Source organism: Heteronotia binoei, chromosome 21 (genome assembly GCF_032191835.1).
Source record: "Heteronotia binoei isolate CCM8104 ecotype False Entrance Well chromosome 21, APGP_CSIRO_Hbin_v1, whole genome shotgun sequence".
NCBI lineage: Eukaryota > Metazoa > Chordata > Lepidosauria > Squamata > Gekkonidae > Heteronotia > Heteronotia binoei.
The window spans coordinates 188,449,305-188,458,495 of record NC_083243.1 but is presented as its reverse complement, the minus strand read 5'-3'; positions in this window follow the sequence as shown (position 1 = coordinate 188,458,495).

Genomic DNA, 9,191 nt, shown 5'->3' with positions numbered 1-9,191 from the left:
TGGGCTTACTTTATTGCCATCTTCACAAGTTCATAAGCAAATAGATTTCCCATCCTTTAAAAAAAAATGTCTCCTCTGCCTCTAACAGGCAGCAATTCAATAGGTGTTTTTACACGGCATGTAGATGTAATAGGAAAGCAAAGCATCATTGTTGAATTTTTGCCTGTCAAAGGGACATAGCCGTATCAGAGGAAAACGGGCAACCTGGGAAAGTACAGGGAAAACTTCGCAAATGGAAATACAGTAGGCAGCCTTGAATAAAGAAGTTGTACAGGAGGCGCGAGATTTATGCGATCTGAAGAGAAACCAGTATTGTACAGGAGGTACATTTGCCAGAGGCTGGTTAAACATCTGCTATGTGTTAAATGCAGATGGTTGGTTGAGAAAATCTTTCAAACTCTTCTCAGCTATCTCAAAATGGAACTTGAGAGTATTGTATAGATCTGGATACATTTTGCTAGAAAAATTTTGGAATCAAAGAATGTCACGCTACCCACTTTAATTAATGAACCTGGGCTACAATGATGACGAGAGAAATGTACGGTTTTTCCCTACATAGTGCTACAGTAGTGAAAGAAATTAGATTGGACAGTGTTCTTCTCATTCTGCGCACAGACTCAGCATTGATCTCCCATAATTAATCAATTGGGTTTTGACCCCCCCCCTTCCAAAGATAACATACATCTCCCTACCATTTTATCCTCATAACCGCCCAAGGTGACCCAGTAGGGATGTCAACAACCTGGAGGGGGAGAAAAAAGTTCCGTTCCTTTAATAGAGGGTGTCCAGCTCCGGAGCTGCCCAAAGCAACTGGGCAACAAGTAGAGCCCCCGACCTGGCCAGCGGAGAGGTGACCCAAGGATAGGCTGGCATGAAGCAATGCGGCATTCTCCACATTCTCTGACATCAGTATATCACATACTCGGTTAAGGATTCAGAGTTTACATTAACCTGGAAGACTTTTGGAATAAACAAGATGAATTAAAACACGGGTGCGACCCCCCAGCATTGTGCCAGTGGGCACCATGTAACCCACCAACACATTTTTTGGTACCAGCCAAGTGGGTGGAACCATATGGGGGCTGTTGCCCAGCAGGGCTTCTGATTGGTTGTGCAGAATGGCTGTGATGAATGGGGAAGAGGATCCCTGTGATCTTTCCTTTTCTCTCTCGGCTTGGCTTCGCGAACGAAGATCTAAGAAGGGTGCAATAGTCCACGTCTGCTGCAGGCTCGCTGGTGGCTGACAAGACCAATGCGGGACAGGCAGGTCCGGCCACAGTGGCTGCAGGGAAAAGTCTGATTTAGGGTTGGTGCTGTAGCAGTGCGATTCTTCCTCAATCTCCTTTTGTCCTCAAGACCAGCTATGCGTGCGTTCTCAAAGGAAGAGACAGCCTGGTGGATGGTGTGTCTCCATGCTTTGCGATCTGAGGCTAGGTCAGACCACTGGTGATGGTTGATGCGACAGGTGCCAAGGGATTTCTTCAAGGAGTCCTTGTACCTCTTCTTTGGTGCCCCTCTATTTTGATGGCCGGTGGAAAGTTCGCCATACAGGGCAATCTTGGGAAGGCGGTGGTTTTCCATCCTAGAAATATGCCCTGCCCAGCGCAGCTGCGTCTTTAGCAGCAGTGCCTCGATACTGGTAACCTCTGCCCGCTTGAGGACTTCAGTGTTGGTCACAAAGTCACTCCAGTGGATGTTGAGGATGGTGCGAAGGCAGCGCTGATGAAAGCGCTCGAGGAGTCGCAGGTGATGACGGTATAAAACCCACGATTCGGAGCCGTAGATGAGGGTTGTCATCACAACCGCTTTGTAAACATTGATCTTTGTGCCTTTTTTCAGATGCTTGTTGCTCCACACTCTTTTGTGCAGTCGGCCAAATGCACGGTTTGCCTTTGCCAGCCTGTTGTCAATCTCCTTGTCGATCTTGGCATCTGAGGAGATGATGCACCCCAGGTAGCTGAACTGCTGGACTGTCTTCAGAACTGATTCACCCACAGTGATGCAGGGAGGGTGATAATCTTCCTGGGGTGCAGGCTGGTGGAGAACTTCTGTCTTCTTCAGACTAACTTCTAGGCCGAATAGCTTGGCAGCCTCTGCAAAGCAGGACGTCATATGCTGCAGAGCTGATACCGAGTGGGAGACGAGTGCAGCATCATCAGCAAACAGTAGCTCTCGGATGAGTTTTTCCATCGTCTTGGAGTGGGCCTTTAGTCGCCTCAGGTTGAACAGGCTGCCATCAGTGCGATAGCGGATGTAGACACCATCGTCATCATCTAGATCTACTGCGGCTCTTTGAAGCATCATGCTAAAGAAGATCGTAAAGAGAGTTGGCGCGAGAACGCAGCCTTGCTTTACACCTGTGCCTATTGGGAAGGGCTCCGAGAGGTCGTTGCAGTGTCTGACTTGGCCTCGCTGGTCTTTGTGTAGCTGGATGATCATGCTGAGGAACCTTGGGGGACATCCTAAACGTTCCAAGATTTGCCACAGGCCTTTCCCGCTAACGGTATCGAAGGCTTTGGTAAGGTCGACAAAAGTCACATACAGAGCCTTGTTCTGTTCCCTGCATTTCTCTTGGAGCTGCCTGAGAACAAATACCATGTCGGTGGTGCTCCTGTTAGCTCTGAAGCCGCACTGGCTCTCTGGGAGGAGTTCTTCTGCAATGGTGGGCACCAGTCTGTTCAGGAGTATGCTTGTTTTGAAGTGGGAGGCGCATGGACATGATGCGATCTGAGTGACCTGTTGGCAGGTTTTCAAGTTTGGAGGCAATGGAGTTCCTGACCATGAAGCCAACGCCAGAAAGGCGGCTCTCAGCCTTTGACTTACCCGACCAGTAGAGGGTATAGCCAGCACCGTGTTCTTGAAGACTACCTTCCTCAGGGAAACGGACCTCACTGAGAGCTGCTATGTCGATATTCAACCTGAGAAGTTCGTGGGCAACTAGAGCAGAGCGTCGTTCAGGGCGACCACTGTCTACTGTGTCAAGCATGGTTCTGATGTTCCAACACGCAAGCTTTAGTCTTTGCACACTTTGTGAGGCAGGTGCATGCCTTTTCTTTGTTGTTATTTTTTGACCGCAAGTAAGGATGCCCGTTGACCGCGGCTAGCCAACTGGGGTGGAGGAGACGAGCTTTGTTTAGGCCACCTTTTCTAGGCCCCTCTCCGTGTGGAGCAAGCAGTGCTGTCCCTAGATAAGGCTGCTTGGTCGTTCAGGGTGCGGCTGAAAAATGCTTTCGTCTCCGGGTTAGCATCAGGCGACCAATACCCTGAACCGCCTACATGCAGGATCGGGACTGCGGCTTCCAGTGGCACCTTCCACCTGCCGTTTCGCCCCTTACCCATCGCTGCAGGACTTGATGCGTTGTGGGTTGTGTGTGTGGATATGCCCTTCAGGCCTGCGCAGAGGAATTTTTTAGGTGAAGCGCAGTGTGCGCGGTACTGGCTCCACCCTTTCACCTGGGGGTCATCTGCCATGGCCCAGTAAGCCGGGACGCCGGCAGCGAGTCCTCCAGGTGGTAGGTGTTACATTAACGAGCTCTTATCTGCCCGGGTTTGATGTTAGAGTTTTCCTTCTCTTAGGCTGACGAGGTTGGTGGGCCCAGCCTGCCCATCCGGTTATACCGCCGGACAATTCGGTCGCACCATGACGTAGCAAACTCTGTGAAAAACGGGGGGGACCAGCGAGAAGGTGTTGCTACGGATGCAGTAATGCAGGAGAGGCCATTGCAGTGACCATCTGCCAGGCATAGCCAGACAGTGACCACGCGGCATTCACTACACCGGGAGAGGAGAGGCTATGTATTGCGCATACACTTTCCCTGGGGGGGAGTAGGATACCCAGAGGGAGCCCACCCACCCCCGCTCCCCCTGTGATAGGCAGAAGACAACTGGATTTTGTTTTACTTTTGCTACAGAGGGTATCTGCTGCATTTGCAGTAAGAAGCAGGGCTTTGGTCTAGGGTTGCCAAGTCCAATTCAAGAAATATCTGGGGACGTTGGGGGTGGAGCCAGGAGACATTAGGGGTGGAGCCAAGATCAAGGCTGTGACAAGCATAATTGAACTCCAAAGGGAGTTTTGGCCATCACATTTAAAGGGATGGCACACCTTTTCCATTCCTTCCTTCCATAGGAAATAATGAAGGGTAGAGGCACCTTCTTTTGGGGCTCATAGAATTGGACACCCTGGTCCAATCTTTTTGAAACTTGGGGGGGGGTATTTTGGGGAGAGGCACTAGATGCTATACTGAAAATTTGGTGCCTCTACTCCAAAAAACAGGGCCCCCCCAGAGCCCCAGATACCCATGGATCAATTCTCCATGAATTTCTATGGGAATAAATCTCCATAGGGAATATTAGAGTTCCCAGTAGACATTTCCCTCCCCTCCCCCTGCTTTCTGACGACCCTGAAGCGGGGGGAGGGCCTCCTAACCGGGGGATCCCCTGCCCCCACCTGGGGATTGGCAACCCTACTTTGGTCCTACAATACAGAGTGGGTGTGGCTCTAATTCATCCCAGTTTTCATGACTAAATGAGTCTCTAACAACCCTCTCCTAGGGTCACCAAATATCCTTTTACCACTCAGTCACATGGGCATTGAGTCTATGTAAGTGTGCTATGAAGGCAAAATGTTTTAATACTAGGAATAAGGCCCATCGTGGGGAGAAATACAACAGGCTCTACAAAGGGGCTCTGGATGAGTGCCCCCCCCCCCAGCTTTGCTGTCTTCCCACCAGGGCTTTTTTTGAGCAGGAATGCACAGGAACCCAGTTCCGGCTGGCTTGATGTCAGGGGGTGTGGCCTAATATGCAAATGAGTTACTCCTGGGCTTTTTCTACAGAATACTAGGAATAAGGCCCGTTGTAAGGAATCTATTCAGTTAAGAATTTGATTGTGTGCACTGGAATGTGGATTTTGAAAATGTGTGAGGTTTGCTAAGGAACGACTCCTGAGGAAACTCATCTGTGCAACGCTATCCTGAGCTGGCAGAAGTGTTGAAGAATGTAAGAAGAAGAAGATATTAGATTTATATCCCGCCCTCCACTCCGAAGAGTCTCAGAGCGGCTCACAATCTCCTTTACCTTCCCCCCCCCCCCACAACAGACACCCTGTGAGGTGGGTGGGGCTGGAGAGGGCTCTCACAGCAGCTGCCTTTTCAAGGACAGAGTGTCAGAGCGGCTCACAATCTCCTTTATCTCCCTCCCCCACAACAGTCACCCTGTGAGGAGGGTGGGGCTGGAGAGGGCTCTCACAGCAGCTGCCCTTTTAAGGACAACCTCTGCCAGAGCTATGGCTGACCCAAGGCCATTCCAGCAGGTGCAAGTGGAGGAGTGGGGAATCAACCCCGGTTCTCCCAGATGAGTCCGCACTCGTAACCACTACACCAAACTGGCTCTCCTGTTGACTGAACAATCCTTCAGTTGTGGAAACTATCGTTCCTGGAGTAAGCTTGATCAGTTCAAGTTGGAATTTCCCTTACACATTGGAAATTTGTATATGGACCTTTAGTGACTTTGTGAACAACAGAAAATTTCTGTGGAATTACCAAACCTATGATCATACAGGATCTTAAATCTGTTTCCTTTGTGCCTGGGAGCGCATTCATGAATTGCTGAAACTATGGATATGTTTGGTATGATTCTATGAAATAACGAAATTGACACAAAACTGAATTCTCTATGCAATTGGCTTGAACTGAATTATCAGTCAGAAAGAGAGAAGGGAGTCAGACTTTCCCCAGAAGAGCCTCCTTCAGTTATAATCAAAGGATGGTGAGGGCTACTTGGGAAGAAGCAAACAGGAGTGAGACGTTGGAAAGACAAAAATATTGAAAAGTACAGGGCTCAACATGTGTAGGGTTGCCAAGTCCAATTCATGAAATATCTGGGGACTTTGGGGGTGGAGCCAGGAGACTTTGGGGGTGGAATCAGGAGCAAGGGTGTGACAAGCATAACTGAACTCCAAAGGGAGTTCTGGCCATCACATTTCAAGGGACTGCACCCCTTTTCAATGCCTTCCTTCCATAGGAAATAATGAAGGACAGGGGCACCTTCTTTGGGGGCTCATAGAATTGGACCCCCTGGTCCGATCGTTTTGAAACTTAGGGAGTATATTGGAGAGAGCCACTGGATGCTATACTGAAAACCTGGTGCCTCTACCTCACAAAACAGGACCCCCAGAGCTCCAGATACCCGCAGATCAATTCTCCATTATTTCCTATGGGAACAAGCCTCCTTAGGGAATCATGAGTTCCCAGCAGACATTTCCCTCCCCTCCCCCGCTTTCTGATTACCCTGAAGCGGGGGGGGGGGGGCTCCAAACCAGGGGATCCCCTGCCCCCACCTGGGGATTGGCAACCCTAGCCCTGCGGCACCGCACTGGACACTCCCCCCATTCAGATTTAATGCCAATGACAATTATCTGGATGAGGTTGCCCCCCCCCCTCCCCGTTATTGCGGGCAGCTCCCTGCTGCACAGTTCCAGCCACCCATTTATACGAATCACAGCGTGCAGCGGCCCTTTGAGCGGATTCGTCGCTACAGACGAGCAGCAGGCGACGCAGGCGCAGTGCGGCCGCTGAGCTCATCGTCTGGGCTACGCTGCAAGACCCGGCGGTTGCGTCTTCTGTGCAATCTGATCCCGGCCTCCGCAGCTACTCTTCGATTGGATTTCTTGGACTGATGACGGCGTGGAGTCCTTGGCTTGTGCTCGCCGTGAGCCGTGCTGTGCATTGCACATGCATTTTGCTTCAGTTTCTTGGAGGGGGTGTGCCCGCCGAAGGGCATTGCTTCATGTGACTGAAAGATAGCTTCCTGTGAGACTTCGTTGCACTCCCGCGAGCTGTGCTGCGGAGCCCGCGTGCGTCTCTCTCTCCAGGGGGGGGGGGAATGCGTTTGCACTCTTTCTTAATTGTTTCCACTGAAGCTTTTCGAGCCAAATGTGCTTGCGAGCGGGGAGATCTCATGCACGTCTCTATAAAGTTAAATTGGTGCACACATTTCAGATTATAGAACGATTATATTTTTATATATTAATTCAGATTATATTTTTCTAAAAAATATTTTTTTTGGGGGGGGGGATCTAATGTTCTCCTGCACTTGACATTGAATTAGATTTTATGAAAAGTATTTTTTTCCCCCTTTTAATCCAGCAAACTACATGGGAACTAGCTTTTGTAACTGGGAAAACAAGAAAAGGAAAAACTTCAGGTGGAGGGGACCTGTTATCGTTTAAAATATGGCCAAACAAATTATCTACAGAGGCTTGTATGGACATGTAAAGTGTCATCAATAGGGGAGGGATGGTGGCTCAGTGGTAGAGCATCTGCTTGGCATGCAGAAGGTCCCAGGTTCAATCCCCGGTATCTCCAACTAAAAAGGGTCTAGACAAGTAGGTGTGAAAAACCTCAGCTTGAGACCCTGGAGAGCAGGGGAGGGATGGTGGCTCAGTGGCAGAGCATCTGCTTGGGAAGCAGAAGGTCCCAGGTTCAATCCCTGGCATCTCCAAAAAAGGGTCCAGGCAAGTAGGTGTGAAAAACCTCAGCTTGAGACCCTGGAGAGCAGGGGAGGGACGGTGGCTCAGTGGCAGAGCATCTGCTTGGGAAGCAGAAGGTCCCAGGTTCAATCCCTGGCATCTCCAAAAAAGGGTCCAGGCAAATAGGTGTGGAAAACCTCAGCTTGAGAGCCTGGAGAGCCGCTGCCAGTCTGAGAAGACAATACTGACTTTGATGGACCAAGGGTCTGATTCAGTATAAGGCAGCTTCATATGTTCATATGTTCAAGTTGCAGCTGATTTATGGCGACCCCAATAGGGGCTTTTAAGACAAGTGAGAAACAGAGCGAAGTGGTTTGCCTTTGCCTTCCTCTGCAGAGCTTTCCTTAGCCGTCTCCTTTCCAAATACCAAGCCAGCTCTGGGTACCTGGCTAGATGGGGCTATGCAATGCTGCCTTCCCTTGCCTTCCCTCTTACAGAGGCTTGTAGGCAGGGGTCATTTTGTGGAAAAAGAGGTGCCAGAGCTCATTAGCACGACTCATTTGCATATGTCGCACATCCCTAACATTACCAGAAGATGTACTAAATTATATCAGCTCAGCAACTACCTTAAAATGCTTCTTGGATTATAATTGTCATAATGAGACCTGACTCCCGTCATACTTTTTAAATCACTTTCTTCTATGTGGCCACAGTGGCATGATGAAGATTTCCATCTGTCTGCTTTATATGTTTTGGTTATTTCCCCATTTTTGTGGGGGAAAAGTCTGTCAAATCTTATAGTTCAGCAACATTCTCACGGGGGGTCCCAGAAGCAAATGGAGGGGTGGGGGGGGGGGGAGAAAGAGCGCAATAAAATGTAGAGGTTTCAAAGCTCTGCTCTGCTCCTGTGAGCTTCTGCCCCAAATGAAGCCTGCTTGTAGGGGAGATAAAATGGGAAGAGTGTTATATCAGAAACTGGAAAAATTGTTTTGACTTTCTAGCTGCACTTGTGCTTTTGCCATGTAATATTTCAAATAGCATTGTTTTGGGTGCTCTAATTGAGTTTTTTCTAATTCACCGGCAAGCAACGTTATGTCAGAATCAATATTATTCAAAACATTATTAAATGATCGAAGGAAGCAAGCTCGTGAATCCCATTCAGTCCCTTTCTTTGCATTAGAGAGTGCCAGAGAAATTGGTGGCTTCACTGTAGGTTAAAAAACCAAAACAGCGTAAAACAGTCAAATCAGCATATCACTGAAACTTACATAAATAAAAAATGACATGCCTATATTGTGATCAGAAGTTGATGCAGAACACTGCACCTTGGCTACTGACAGGTGCCATGAGGAATAGAATTTTACCATAGACCTTTATTGGCATTAATGCAAGAATACAGTATACTTTAAAACCAACAGTGACACTATAGAATATAATAAAACCTTAAAAAAACAGCAAAAGTTAAATGACATAAAATAGCAGTAGGCTATGCATGAGTAAAAGCCTCTCTGATTTGGATCGCAACCTGTAAAAAGCAAGCAACGTGAGTAGTGACGAAGTTGTGTTTCCCGTGGAGTAAAAAATGAACCTTGGCATTGTCAGAAAGGCCTTGATGGTCAGAAAGCAGTGCATCTAGGTATCTTGCACGTGGACTGCTATAAAAAGGGCAGTCCAAAAGAACATGAGGGACCGTTTCAATGACTCCTTGACTACAAGGGCATCGT